This window comes from Bos grunniens, chromosome 14, assembly GCF_055505025.1.
Source record: "Bos grunniens cultivar Pamir isolate PY7600 chromosome 14, Bosgru_T2T1.0, whole genome shotgun sequence".
In the NCBI taxonomy this organism is placed as follows: Eukaryota; Metazoa; Chordata; class Mammalia; order Artiodactyla; family Bovidae; genus Bos; species Bos grunniens.
Genome location: NC_141178.1, coordinates 69,043,915 through 69,059,840, shown reverse-complemented (window position 1 = coordinate 69,059,840; position 15,926 = coordinate 69,043,915). Strand labels below are relative to the sequence as shown.

Sequence of the window (15,926 nt, the reverse complement as noted above, 5' to 3'; positions counted from 1 at the left end):
GGATCTTCCAGACCCAGGGATTGGACTCACATCTCCTGCATTGCAGGCAGATTCTTTACCACTGAGCCACCTGGGAAGCCCAAGCAATAGTATAAATATGTGTTGGGCAACATTCAAGACATACTTATGCAAATGTATTATTTGTTGCTTCTCTGGAGTTCAGATTTAACTGAGTGTCCTGTGTTTTTGTCTGGCAACTGGAGCGTAGAAACTTCAAGACTTAACTATGGATTTGATGTGAGAAAAACATCAGCAAAAAGAAGTTACAGATGCCTCTGAGGTTGTTAGCCTGAGTCGCTGGGAGCCTTGGGATACTACTATATATAAGAAGGAGAAGTAAAGGCATTTTGTGGAGAGGATAAACATTTAATTGGGAATTTTTAGTGAGGGAGATAGTCATCACGTTATCTTAGAATAGGAATTCTCAAGCAAGGGTATTCTGCCCCCAGGGGATATCTGGCAATATCTGGAGACACTTTTGATTGTCACAATTTAGGTAGGGTGAGGGGGGGAGGCAAATGCTATTGACATCTACTGGGTAAGCATCCTGAGATTTGTTGAACACCCTGCAACACACAACAAAGAGTTATCCCACCCAGAATGTCAATAGCAGCGAAGTCGAGAGACCCTACGTTAGAGGAAGGGGTAAAAAGGATGTTTTTAGAATTTGTATGTCGTCTGCATTAGATTTTGATAATCTGATTTCTTTATTTGTTCAGCAAGCATTTACTGAGCATCTAATGTGTAGGAGACTTGTTGGCACAAACAAGAGGAGGAACAAAATACAGTAGGGTATTTCCAGAAGCTCAGCCTACCAGGGGACACAGATGTGTAAAAGTGTCTGGATAAAAGCAACCGATGAGTAAAGTGGGCTTCTGGTGGCTCACTGGTAAAGAATCTGCCTGCCAATGCAGGAGACAAGGGTTTGACCCCTAGGTTGGGAAGAGCCCCTAAAGAAGGCAATGGCAACCCACTCCAGTATTCTTGCCTGAAGAATCCATGGAGAGAGGATCCTGGTGGGCTACAGTCCATGGGGTCGCAAGGAGTCAGACACGACTGAGCCACTAAACAACAATAATAAAGTAAACGGAAGAAAACGTGCTTTTATGTAAATTTGAGAAACTGCAATAAGGTTGCTGCTTCCCCAAAACATGTCTCCAGAATATTAGTCTGGCAGATACTCGGTCTATGAGGCAGACAGATCTTTCTTTATCCCAGAAAAACATGCAGCTATATACCTCCACCACAGTCTGGAAGAACATTACTATGGATTGCATTCTAGGCTCAGAAAGGCAGGAAGAAGCACCTGTGCCTAGCATCCCCCTATGCCGACTCACTTATTCACAAAAGCAGAGCGAGCTATTACCATAGGCACTTCACAGGTGAGAAGACTGAGACTCAGAGAAGTTGCATAATACATGAGTATGTCTTTACAGATCCTAGCACCCTCCCTTTTCAGATTGTTTTCCCTTATTAATGCTTGTGGTTTTACCTGCTTTCGTTAACTAAGCCTGTGTTCCAAATCTCAAAAAATGATTGTTGGGGAAAAGAGAACTAAAATCGTGCAGTTATACAATCAGACTATTAATGGAATAAGATCGCAAGAATACTCCAATAATGATGGAATATTATTCAGCACTAAAAAGAAAACGAGCTACCAAGCCATGAAAAGACATAGAGAAATCTTAAATATGTATTACTAAGTAAAAGAAAGCCAATTTGCAAAGGCTAGACACTGTCTAATCCCAACGCGTGACATTGTGGAAATGGTACCACTATGACAACAATAAAAGGATGAGTCGTTGCCAAGGCTTATGGGGAGGGATGGATCAGCAGAGCACAGAGGATTTTTAGGGCAGTGACACTATTCTGTCGGATAGAATAATGGTAATGCTAAATGCTCATGCTCAGTCACGTCCAACTCTATGTGCCTCCAGGGATTGTAGCCTGCCAGGATCTTCTGTCCATGGGATTCTCCAGGCAAGAATACTGGAGTGGGTTTCCATTTCCTCCTCCAGGGGATCTTCTCCACCCAGGGACTGAACCCACGTCTCCTGTATTGGGGGATGGATTCTTAACACCGAGCCACCTGGCAAGCCGTAGAATAATGGCAGACACACACTATTATGTATCTGTTTAAAGTGAAAGGGCTGCTTGAGGAGTTCTGTTTGAAAAAATGGTATATCCCCCTTCGGTGTGTCCCTCAGTCTGTGGATCCTTTGTATTTGTCCGCTTTTTCTGATGAAGCCTCAGCCCTCTGTTTTGTGAAAGGATATTTTCCCTTGAGACTTCACACATTCACACATCCTCTCTGGAAGCATACAGCTAAGAGGCAGTGGGTGGAACATGGGCAAGCTGTGGATTTTGAACTCTCCTGATTGATGGGTGAATATAAGTGTAAAGTGTAAGTCCCGTCAATGGACTAAACTTCAGGTTCTTCATCTTTAAAATGGAGCTGATATTGATAATTATATTTAATTATTCATTATCATCTGACTATTGTGCTAGAGAGCAAGGTCCACAAACTCAGGAATAATGTCTATTTTCTTCCGTATCGCTTCCACGGTACTGGCACAGAGCAGATGCTAATAACGCTGTATTAGGGGAATGGACAGATGAATACATGATGGAATGACACTGCCTGGCATGCAGGGTGATTGTGAAGCCTGAACAGCCAGTGTAGAGAATAATGCCAGGTGTCTCCTTTCTATAGCCCTGTGAATCTGTCTTTTCACCGGAAGCAATCCTCAACTGCCACCAGGAGAATTACTCCTGGCAATTAGAATAACCATAGGCATCCAGACAAAGAGAGATTTCAGGAATATGACTGACCTAGAGAAATGACACAGCTGCTCCATGTTCCCTGAACAGCATTTACAAAAGTAGGCTTCTGTTCTTTGCTAATTGCACACTGGAGAAAGCATGTCAATTTAAATGTAACCTGTTTCAGCCAAGGGATAGGCTATTTCTAGCCCATGTCTAACAGAATGATTCCCAAGAAGCCTCAAGCCTACTGATTCAATTAATCGAAGAAAACTTCTGAAGTTGAGATAGGCTTTATTTTAGACCCTGTTATCATTTCCCTTGATTCTAAAGAAGGCAGAATGAAGAACAGAAGGAGTGGCACTTGGCTGGAAGAAAAGAAGCCTATGTCTTATTCTGACTCTGTCCACGAGCTGTGTGTACTTTGGGCAAATTGTGTCCCCTCTCTTGGCTTCAACTTACGAATTTAAAAAACCTATAAATTAGCTACATCAGTAATTCTCCAGAGTACATGTTTGGAGAAAATACTGGATTAATATTCTGATATAATTTTATACTTGGAAAAACAAAAATAGCCATCATTTTAAAATAGCAAACTATATATTTTGATTGGTGGAGGACTATGGCAAATACAGTGACTATACATGGAGCCTGTTCTTAACCATCACTCCCTCTCAATTCCCAAGGAAATACGCCACCATTTAAGGAGCTCTAGGTATGTGGTGTGTGTTGAATATATGAGTCTCAGGTATGTTGTTGTTTATCACAATGTAGAAGAGAGTAATTAATTGAAGCACTGATTGTGTGATTCTGATCCTTTTACCATCCCAGATCTCAGTGTAAAACATCTCATTTGAAATGATGAAGATGATTATTAGGATTTTAAATATTGAGTTCTTGCTCATGCATAAGGTATTTGTACTCACTCCTCAATGGCCACTAGATAAATTGTAGGAGAATATCTCAATTACATTCTGCATCATTTCTCTCCTGGATTTACAGGGTGGTGAATGTTATTAGTTATTAAACTCACAAGTCAATTTGCAAGTAATGAGATAATCACTTTTCACGACAAAGGCTGAAGTTGATGGACCAATAGTGGGGTAGCCTCAGTTTACAGTCGTCAGGAATCTGGACACTTATAGTGCAACACACTCTGCACACGCTTCTCACATGTGGGGAGGAAATTCGTATTTATTAACTTTCAAAAGTGAGGCTTTGTCTTCTGATTTAATACTTTAGGTGGTTCACATTACTCACCCACAGTAAATGCCTACTGAGTTAACAAATGAATTAATCAGTTACTTACAGTCAGTACTTTATAGATGAGGACACTGTGGCTTCCAGCGGCAGTCCGAAGTAGGGCTAAGACTCAGGTGTGTCTCGTGTCAACGCCCTGTTCTTCCTTGTCTCTTCACCTCTTGGGTCCCAAGATCGGTCCTTGACTTCCCAGGAGCATAGTACACAACACATAGGCTCCATGTGGCTCGAGTTATTTTTAGCTAAAATCACCTTCAAGATTTGAGTTATATATCAAGCAAAAGTTTATAATCTACAAAGATATTTGTAGAGATGACAGGGCAGTGAAGCAAGCAAGAAGAAAAAGAAGTAAAGTAAGTAGGTGAATATTGATTATCTCAGTTGGAGCCCTAACAGTGGCTTGTCAGCCCTCTCAATTCCATAACACCTCTGCTTTTAAAGCTTAGTGATGTTCTTCTGTAAGATGAATCCTTTTATGAACAGCATGTAGCTACAGATATTGAGGATGGTGTTGGTGACAAAACAATAAAAGCAAAATTAATCTATTAAATATAAGGGCAAGAAACTGAATTCTTGAAATAAAGTAATACCTTTCATGAGCAGGCTTACACTTCATTGGCAATCTGACAGCAGCTTTCTCCTAAGGCTTCATGAAAATTAACCCTCCTCCATTCCCAGGTGTAGAATATTTCAGTGGCTTTAATTATTACTCAAAAGCCGTAATAGAAATAAATTACTGGGTTTGAAGAAGAAATATGGGAGCTTATGGAGGAAATGGGTCTTACTTGATAATCCAGTTAGGAGATAAAACATCACTCTCATCCCATCGCACTCCTCACCATTTGTCATTTTCTGGTAAAACACACACACACACACACACACACACACACACACACCTGGGCTGTGTGTCAGTGCTAAAGAATCCACCTGCAATGCAAGAGATGCAGGTTTGATCCCTGGGTCGGGAAGATCCCCTGGAGGAGAAATGGCAATCCACTTCAGTATTCTTGCCGGAAAATACCATGGACAGAGAAGCCTGGCAGGCTGCAGTCCATGGGGTCGCAAAAGAATTGGACGTGATTGAGCAACTGAACAATAACAACACACATAAATAATACATACATAAATCACAGAACTACTTTTTAGTTGCTCTGAAACTGATTTTCTGGTGCTGAATGCAATGTAGTATTAAATAACATTTAGAAAATAGACACATAAATAATTCAATAAAATCAACAAGAATGCAATGATTCAGAGATAACCACTTTTAGAATGTTGTTAGACTCAACAGAAACTTGGGCAACAAATATAGGTAAGCAATTCACAGAAGAGAAAAATTCAGTAAGTATTAAACACATAATAAAATGTAGTCAGCCCCACTGGTTGTTCAGGAAATTGAAAATAAAACAATGCAACAAATATAAAAGCTACCATGAGAGACATAGCTGAAGAAAGTGTCAAAGAAGAGAAACATAAAATCAAGGACATTACCCAGAAGGTAGCATACACACAAGTTGTGAAGAAATAGAACGCATGTAAAACATCTGCTCTCCAGAAAATACGGAAAACATGCCCTCTTTTTCTCATGCTTTCTTTCCCTTTCATGTGCCTTCTCTGAATGATGTAGCTGTGAAGCCGTCAGTGTAGACAGAGCAACTAGACAATAGTGAGCAGGACTGCTGCATGGAGCATCAGAACAAGAGCAAGGAGAGCTGGGGGTCCATGCAGGATGAGAGGGGAGGTGACTCTGACAGTGTGATCCCAAGCAGGGTGAGGGAGGCACGCCTGTTGAGGAGTGGCTTGGTATGGAGTGCCAGAACCTGAGCAAAGTAAGGTCTTCTTTGTAAGAGGGACTTGATGAAGAGAAGACTTGTCAAAGAGAGTCAGACCAAAGCAGGGTCAGGAGGAACGGCCTATGTTTGAGAATGGCCTATACTTGAGAATACATGTACATATACATATCTCATATATCTCCAGATGGGAGATAGCTGTATTTAGGTGAAAATTTTAAATGGCAGAATAACGTGAGTATGATATTACTTCTGTAAAAGACTGATGTCTAACAGAATATCATTAGCCCTAAGCATTTGTGCATATGAGCGTATACACTTGTTCTTAATGCACATCAATTTGTTAATGTGTTATCTTGGGAGACAGAAATGAAAATGTTATGGGATAGGATCATTAATTTTTAAATACAATTTTACATTGTTTTCTTGGTTCAGAAGAGGGTATGTTACTTTCTTAATACAAAAAAGAGAAAAGAAGAAAATATGTAAATACTTTATGTCCACTGGGGACATTTTAGAATGCTTAGTTTCCAAAGTGTGTTCCAGGGAATTGTATTTGATGGTAAATTTAAAGAATTCTTCCAAATAAGTTTGTGAATCTGGGGTAAAACAAAAAACAAAAAACAACAAACAGCATTTTTTCCACTAAATTATTTATCATATGACTTAATAATTTTACTTGTGATGTGAATTTCTGAGATGACGCCTTCACTTATAGAATTTCTTGAATATTTTGACAAGCTGGAATATCTCAGGGAACCACTGCTTCATAAAGTCAATTTTCTGAAATAACTTGCTATTCCAACTCCCAAGACATTACCATTCTCAAGACCAATTCTTTTTAATCTTTTTGCTACCATTTGTACATAGTGTAGATCATATGGTACACAAAATTTTTACTTCCTTTTCCTTTGTAATGCTATATTGTTTTACCATTGAAGAGATTTTCATGGAATTCCAGTGTAAATGTTTATGCAAAATGTAACCAACAGAATCCTAAAATCACAATCCTAAATGTAATTAACCTGTAAATCATGTACTTGTGTAATTCACACTAAAAAATTTAAAGGGACTGACCAGAGATGGTGGTGTCTGGAGACAGGTGGAAAGCCTTCATGCAGAAAAGGAATTTGAAAACACAAAATCAAGGCAGCTCTGGTCAGAATGAAAGGATGTAAGAAATGAGCTCAGGATACAGACTCTAGCTTCTATTAAGAGAATAACCCGACTGATTAATCACAAAAACTTGAGGATGAGATGCAGTTTTACAGAGTTCAACAACAGTTCTGTTGCTGTTTAGTTACTAAGTTGTGTCCAACTCTCTGCAACTCCATGGACTACAGCCCATGAGCTCCTCTGTCCATGGGATTTCCCAGGCAAGAATACTGGAGTGGGTTGCCATTTCCTTCTCCAGGGAATCTTCCCAACTCAGGGATCGAACCCTTGTCTCCTGCATTGGCAGGCAGATTCTTTACCACTGAGCCACCAGGGAAGCCCACAGAATTTTGTAGAAGGAAGCAACACCTGTCATTATGTAGCTAGATCTGGACTATGGTTACTGAGACCTATAATAAAAAGATTTATGTTTCCACATACAGTGAGCTGTCTTCACTGTGTCACAACCAATCCCTTATTCATAGAAATGGTTATCCCCTGAAAAGAAAACTGAAAGCCTGTCATAGTCCGTTCAGGCTGCTATGGAGGAATACCATAGATTGGGTGGTTTAAACAACTGACATTCTTTTCTCACAGTTCTGAAGGCTGGGAAGTCCAAGATCAAGAAGCCTGCAGATCTGATGTCTAGTGAAAGCCTGCTTCAGGATTCTTGCCGTATCCACACATGGCAGAGAGAGAGAGCAAAGCCAAGCTCTCCTGTCTGTTCATATGAGAAAACCAATACTGCTGATAAGGGCTCCACCCTCATGACCTAATTACCTGCCAAAGTAATTACCTCCCACCTCCTAATGCCATCACATCGGGAGGTAACATATGGATGTTGGGGGGGACACATATAATAAAGCTACTCTGATAATTTATCTGGAAGCTGAATAAACCCTTAAGTGAATAATAGTGAGTACTAGCATTTTTAGAGTTGTTTATTAATCTCTTGCATCCATGATCTAGTTTCATCCAGCTTACCCTACCTGTGACAGTTAGGTAGCATTATCTTAAGGTTATAAAGAAATTAAGGCTCAAAGAGTTGGAGTGATTGCCCAAAGTCACAAAGTTAATTAGTGAGAGAGCTGGGATTTACATCCAGATGTTTCATAGTAAGTTCCTTCTGCTGTTCCATATATTCTTTCTCCAGTATTAGGCACTCAATGATAAAAAACAAAGTATAGTAGTATGTTTAACTTGTGGCCTATCCATTCTTGATTTTGTTTAAATCTGAATTTATTTTGTAGTCAGAGTATCTTTTCAGGTAATTTCTTTCAAAAAAAAAAATACACAGGTGGCATATCTTTGTTTTTGCACATCTGAGACTGTGTTTCCATTGTCACATACTTGAAAGATAACTGGGATGTATGTAAAGACTTTGAATCCAAACCTCCTCCATTAAAATCCATCAGTTGTCACTCCTTACATCCTAACTTCTGATACAATGGAGTCTAAGCCAGACTGACATGTGTGTGTGTGTGTGTGTTTAGTAAACTGTTTATCTTTTTAAAATGTTCCTCTTACCTGAGCACTTGTCACAGTTTTCTTTGTTCTGACCCATCATAAATTTTGCCAAGGTATGTTTCTGTCAGTTCTTTTCCCCTGACTTCATCAGAGCAGCAAGAACCCTTTTGTCTTTACTTTCTAATCTAATTACTTATCAGGATTTAAAAAAATTATATTGTTGATGCCTATGTTGTAGTTACTCTGATTTTTTTCCTTGTGAACACTAGTTACTTTTAAGTAAAATTCCTTTCTCTGTCCTCCATATTTATCTTTTCTGTTATTTATCTCACTTTTATTTTTCTGAGAATTTCAGAACTCCTCCTAAAGTTTATTTCTTTAGAAGACAGACATTAATTAAATGTTACTCTGTGCCACACATTGTCCTAAGTGTTTAGAATACAAGACTGAATAAGAGAAACAAAAATCCCCACCTTTGTGGAGACTACAAAAGAAAATAGAATATTTCAGATATTTGTAAATAATCTGGAGACAAATAAGGAAGGTAAGTGAGTGCTAGGAGTGTGGAAAGTTGCATTTTTAAATAGGAAGGAAAAGCAAGATCTTACCAAGAAGGAAAAGTGAAAGTGAGAGTGTTAGTTGCTCAGCTGTGTCTGACTCTTTGTGACCCCATGGACTATACCTCACCAGGCTCCTCTGTCCATGCGATTTTCCAGGCAAGAATCCTAAAGTGGGTAATCATTCCCTTCTCCAGGGGATCTTCCAGACCCAGGGATTGAACCTGGGTCTGTCACATTGCAGACAGATTCTTTACCATCTCAGCCACCAGGGAAGCCCTAAGAAGGAAACATTTGAGTAAAGATCTGAAGTAGGTGAGGGAGTGAACCAAAGGGATATCTAAAAGAAGAACAGACTGGTTAGAACAGCAAGTTCAGTGACCTTGACTAGCGTGGTTTCAAAGAAGAGCAGAGACCAGTGTGCCTGGTCTAGAGTGAGCGAGAGTGAGCAAGGGTAGGGAGAGGGGAGGGGTTGAGGGGAGTAGCAGGAGAGGAGGCCACTGGGGTAATACAAAGGCAGATCAGGTAAGGCCATGTGAAGAGATGGTAAGAGTAAGAATCTTAGCAGTTGCTCTAAGAAGACAGGCCAGTGAAAAGTTATGAGCAAAGAAGTAGAGTGAGCTGACTTTTAAAAAGTTTTTATTCATCTAGTTAGCTACTTTCTTGGCTGTGTTGGGTCTTCTTTGCTGCACATGGCCTTTCTCTAGCTGCAGTGATCAGGGGCTAGTATCTAATTGTGATGTGCAGGCTTCTCATTGCAGTTCCTTCTCTTGCTGCTGAGCACTGGCTCTAGAGAATGGGCTCAGTAGTTGACTCACAGGCTTAGCTGCTCCTAGGCATGTGAGATCTTTCGAGATCAGGGATTGAACTGGTGTCCTCTGCATTGCAAGGAGGATTCTTAATGACTCTGCCACCAGGGAAGCCTGATTTGCTTTTTAGTAGAATGGCTCTATCTGCTGTGAATAGGGCCAAGGGCAGAAGGAGAGACACCAGTGAGGTTATTGCCATAGTCCTGATGAGAGGTGATGGTGCCATGAACCAGAATGATGAGGGAAGAAGTGGTGATGTGGTTGAACACTTAATGTACCTCAAAGGTAAGGTACATTAAAAAACCAATAAGACTTTCTGATAGATTGGAAGTGAGAATGTAGATTCTTGTCCTGGGCAACTGGAAGGACAGAGTTAAATTTTAAAACAGAGAAAATTCTAGGAGAGGTAGAGAAAGGAGCTCAAAAACACTGTTTGAAGAATGTTATCTGTGTAATTTTTTTCTTGGGGAGGGGTGGTTTCTTTTTACTCAAGATTTTATTTGTAATATTCATACATGTTAACAAACATAGTTGTAGTCCACTTATGTTCACTGACCTACAGAAGGGTTGGCAAACTTTTTCTGTAAAGGCAACATACATATATATATATATATTTTTTTAATTGACTTTGAAGAACAGATGGTCTTTACTGCAATGACTCAACTCTGTTATAGCATGAAACAAGCTATTAGCAATATATAGAAGAATGAGATTGACTGTATTCTAATAAGATGTATTTGAAAAAACAGGCAAGTGAGTCAGATTTGGCCCATGGGCTATAATTTGCAGAACTGTTTAATTTACAGTACCTTATTGAGTACCACAATTTATTTATTCTGCTGTTGATGAGCATTTGAGTTGTTTCAAGCTTGGGGTTTTTACAAACGATGCTCCTAAGAAACTTCTTGAGAATGTCTTTTTGTGATCACATGCTGCTATTTCTATCTTATATAAATATAAGAAGTAGAATTTTTGTGCTATAAGGCATATTAATTTTCAATTTTTATAACTCTAATAATTTAACTTAACTCCAGTGATTTAACAACTATAATAATTTAACTTCCACCAACTGCCTATGAGAGCTCCTGTTTTTTCACAACTTTGCTATCAATTCAGTATTGTCAGTCTTTTAATTTTAGTACTCTGGTGAGCATTTAGTTGTACTTTGTTTTTATTTCAATTTGTACCACATGATTACCAACGAAGACGAACACTTCCACATGGTTTTGGCCACAGAAGACTTTCCTACGGGACTGGTTAGAGAACGGTGTACATATTCCCGCTGATTGTCTTTTTTCTCGTTGTTGTGTAAAAGTTTCCTATAAATTCTGTGTATATGTTGCGATTATGTTTACCCACATGTTTACTGTTTTCTGATATTCTTTATTCATTCCTGCATTCCTTAGCTTCCATGTGGCAGATATTTCATTGGCATTGAATCACTCCTTTTAGTGTTTCATTAGAGCTGCTCTGCTGGTGATGAATTCCCTTAGTTTGTGTTTGTTTGAATCTCTTAAATTCACGATAATTCTTGAAGGGATTTTTTTCTGTGTTAACATTTCAGATTGTCTCTCATTTTCTTTCAGCACTTTAAAGATACCATTCCTTTGTCTTCTGCTTCCTATAGTTTCTATTGATAAAATCGGCTGTCTGTCTTACTGTTGCTCTTCAGAAGATAACATGCCTTCCCCACTTTCCCTTTTTCCTTAAGATTTTTATCTTTGTTCTTAGTTTTAGCAGTTTTTTATGATACTCTTCAGTATAGTTTTCTTTATATTCTTCCTTCATGGTGTTTATAGGACTTCTGGAATTGATGGCTCAATTTCTTTACTATTTTTTGGAAATTTGTATTGCTTTTTGCCTTTTTTCCCCTTTCTCCTCTCCTTCTGGATTTCCAATTATATACATGTTAGACTTCCTTACTGGATGCTTATATATGTTACACACTTTTCTGTATTTTCATTCTTTTGTCTTTATATGCTTTATTCTGGTATTTGTTGTTTTTCTTGATATTATGTCTTACCACCTTGTATGTGTATAAGTGTGTATTTTTTAAGCTTTGTAAATATTTTGTCCATTTTCTTTTTCTCAGCAGCAAGTCAGTTGGAACTATATAAGCTGTCATTCAGGAAGAATGATTTCTGACTCTTCCTTCCTTTTTCTTCCCCCACAAATTATTTTAATTATGCAACTGAAGTTTTGGTTTTGCTTTTTTAGTTTCCTTATCATCTTTTACAACACTTATATGTATTTTCAGCTTATCCTAATATTGTTTCTCTCAGCTTATGTTACCTTATTATGATGATCTGCTTCTGTTTCCAAGAGGCATTATTTCTTTACTTTTATATCAACTGGTTTCTAAAATAGTGATAGTTTTATTTCTATTAATTAGAAATAATTTTTCTTTCTATTCTATTTATAGAAAGAAATAAATTTTCTTTCTATTCTTCTGGACAAAGTTCCCTTTTCTTTATCCTGCAATTTTCCAAAAAGTTTTTAAAACTGGTTTTTCACTTTATTTGTTATTTAAGGAGAAAATCTTTCCAAATGTGTTGACAAAATTAGTAGATCACTATTACGCTGTTTCCTGTTAGCTACAATCTGGTCAAGTGTTAGACTGAGACCTATACCTGAATGGCAACTTGATATGCACAACTTTTAGGCAATTCTTAGTAGGCTTTCCTTGAGTATATTTTAATATTCTTCCTGTTTTTACCTTGCTCTTCCTACTCATAAAGCCACTTAGAAATATTACACTACCCGCTTGCAGCAATACAGACTGTTTAAGACTATGTTTACGGTAGTCCAACTTTGACCATTCTATCAACATTTGTAAATGTCATTTTCTTTATTTGTAAAATAGGGATACTAAAGAACTGTTCTTGTAAGATTATTACTTGAAATGATGTGTGTAAACTTAATAGCAGAATTGCTGGCACATATAAGTAGACATCATCCATTATTAAGAAGAGGTGGCAAGAATACACAGAAGAACTGTACAAAAAAGATCTTCATGACCCAGATAATCATGAAGGTGTGATCACTCACACTCACCTAGAGCTGGACATCCTGGAATGTGAAGTCAGGTGGGCCTTAGGAAGCATCACTATGAACAAAGCTAGTGGAGGTGATGGCATTCCGGTTGAGCTATTTCAAATCCTGAAAGATGATGCTGTGAAAGTGTTGCACTCAATATGCTAGCAAATTTGAACAACTCAGCAGTGGCCACAGGACTGGAAAAGGTCAGTTTTCATTCCAATCCCAAAGAAAGGCAATGCCAAACAATGCTCAAACTACCGCACAATTGCACTTATCTCACACGCTAGTAAAGTAATGCTCAAAATTCTCCAAGCCAGGCTTCGGCAATACGTGAACCGTGAACTTCCAGATATTCAAGCTGGTTTTAGAAAAGGCAGAGGAATCAGATCAAATTGCCAACATCCACTGGATCATCAAAAAAGCAAGAGAGTTCCAGAAAAACATCTATTTCTGCTTTATTGACTATGCTAAAGACTTTGACTGTGTGGATCACAATAAACTGGAAAATTCTGAAAGAGATGGGAATACCAGACCACCTGAGCTGCCTCTTGAGAAACTTATATGCAGGTCGGGAAAGAACAGTTAGAACAAGACATGGAACAACAGACTGGTTCCAAATAGGAAAAGGAGTACATCAAGGCTGTATATTGTCACCCTGCTTATTTAACTTCTATGCAGAGTACATCATGAGAAACGCTAGGCTGGAGGAAGCACAAGCTGGAATCAAGATTGCCGGGAGAAATATCAATAATCTCAGATATGCAGATGACACCACCCTTATGGCAGAAAGTAAAGAAGAACTAAAGAGCCTCTTGATGAGTAAAAGAAGACAGTGAAACAGTTGGCTTAAAGCTCAACATTCAGAAAACTAAGATCATGGCATCCAGTCCCATCACTTACTTCATGGCAAATAGATGGGGAAACAGTGGAAACAGTGGCTGACTTTATTTTTCTGGGCTCCAGAATCACTGTGGATGGTGATTGCAGCCATGAAATTAAAAGACGCTTACTCCTTGGAAGGAAAGTTATGACCAACCTAGACAACATATTAAAAAGCAGCGACATTACTTTGCCAACAAAGGTCCGTCTAGTCAGGGCTATGGTTTTTCCATTCATCATGTATGGATGTGAGTTGGACTATAAAGAAAGCTGAGCACCGAAGAATTGATGCTTTTGAACTGTGGTGTTGGAGAAGACTCTTGAGAGTCCCTTGGACTGCAAGAAGAGCCAACAAGTCCATCCTAAAGGAGATCAGTCCTGGGTGTTCATTGGAAGGACGGATGTTGAAGCTGAAACTCCTATACTTTGGCCACTTGATGGGGAGAGCTGACTTATTTGAAAAGACACTGATGCTGGGAAAGATTGAGGGCAGGAGGGGAGAAGGGGAGGACAGAGGATGAGATGGTTGGATGACATCACCAACACAATGGACATGGGTTTGGGTGAACCCCGGGAGTTGGTGATGGACAGGGAGGCCTGGCGTGCTGCGGTTCATGGGGTCACAAAGAGTCGGACACGACTGAGCTACTGAACTGAACTGAACCCGTTATTTGTAGACATAACTAGTAGTACCAATATTTTGGCTGTTAAGTTGCTGTCTCCTTCTTCCTGCTCTGACCTTAACCTGGATAGAAATGGTTTGATGAACTTGGTGTCCAGGGAACAAACTATTTGTAGTCTGAAGACACTATCCATGCATTAAAGAAACTGATACCCAGTTTTCTTACAGGTACAGTTTCCTACCTTTGTTAAGGATGGACAATGGAAGAAGCAGAAAGCAGTCTAGAATGCCTGTGGGTGTCAAACATGACAAAAACGAGTGCATTAGGCTAATACAATTCAAAGGGACTGGTAAGGACTGTGGAAAATCTGAAAGCACCTGCCTAGCATTTTACAGGCATCCATACTTCAGTTCCAGTTAGTTGATACTCCCTGGAAATGTGGGATGAATGATTTCACCATGAGGTAGCCATCGGTATTTGTAAGAAAATCGTATTTTATATTTATGTAAATTCATTTTTTAAAAGACCCAGGATATCAAATAATCTGTATGGGCTATCTAAGGTGTATATGACTTATGGTATGCTATTTTGTAACTTCTAACCTCCAAGATAAAGCCCACCACCTTGTCAATAGGATCTCGTGACTTGGCTCCAGAAATCTTCTTAAAAGTTATTTTCCACCTCTTCTGATTTTAAGTTTGCTATCTGGTAATACCAAAATGCTCCCAGGACTCCTCTGACTGCCTTCTAAGCTCTAGGCTTCCCTAAGTGGCCCTAGTATAACTTTAATACCATTCTGGGCTTACAGCCATCATAGACCTTGCAACACAATTTTTAAGCATCTGTTTCCATCATCCTCATTCACCCAAAAACTTCTTGGGGCTGAAGACCATGTTGTGTCCACCTCTCTTCCCAATGCCTAGCACAGTACTGGACACATAGTAGGCCCTCAGGTAACATTTGTTAAATTGGATTGAATTTTTTTGGAAAGGGACATAGTAAGTGATATGATCATTCTTTGCAGAAGTTGAAATGTGATACAGAGGGCATGAGTGCAGAACACATATTATTCATCATTTTCTTTACTCATTATTTTTGGGTCTGAAGAACCAAAGACCTGGAAGATCTCTAAGGCAAAATATACTCGAGAAACTTCCAATAGTCTGATTTCCCTATGTGTTATCTGATTACAACATCCAAATATCAAAGGTAAAATTAGGATAAGTAATAGTGACAATAGCTATTGTTTATGAGGCCGCTGCTGCTGCTAAGTTGTTTCAGTCGTGTCCGACTCTGTGCGACCCCAGAGCTGGCATCCCACCAGGCTCCCCCTCCCTGGGATTCTCCAGGCAAGAACACTGGAGTGGGTTGCCATTTCCTTCTCCAACGCATGAAAGTGAAAAGTGAAAGCGAAGTCGTTCAGTAGCGTCCAACTCTTTGCGACCCCATGGACTGCAGCCTACCAGCCTCCTCCATCCATGGGATTTTCCAGGCAGGAGTACTGGAGTGGGATGCCATTGCCTTCTCCCATTTATGAGGCTACAGCACCAATTCTTTGCTAAGTAGTTTAAAGGAGCTATGTTT

The 15,926-nt window shown here is 39.2% G+C and overlaps 2 protein-coding genes across 4 annotated transcripts in view; one reads left to right on the top strand and one right to left on the bottom strand.

Moving 5' to 3' along the window:
• LOC147359626 (uncharacterized) overlaps positions 1-15,926 on the bottom strand; it is a 243,029-nt gene that overhangs the window by 8,354 nt on the left and 218,749 nt on the right. The window lies entirely within an intron of this gene.
• LOC147359629 (uncharacterized) overlaps positions 1-15,926 on the top strand; it is a 675,420-nt gene that overhangs the window by 501,997 nt on the left and 157,497 nt on the right. The gene's annotated exons all lie outside the window — the stretch shown is intronic.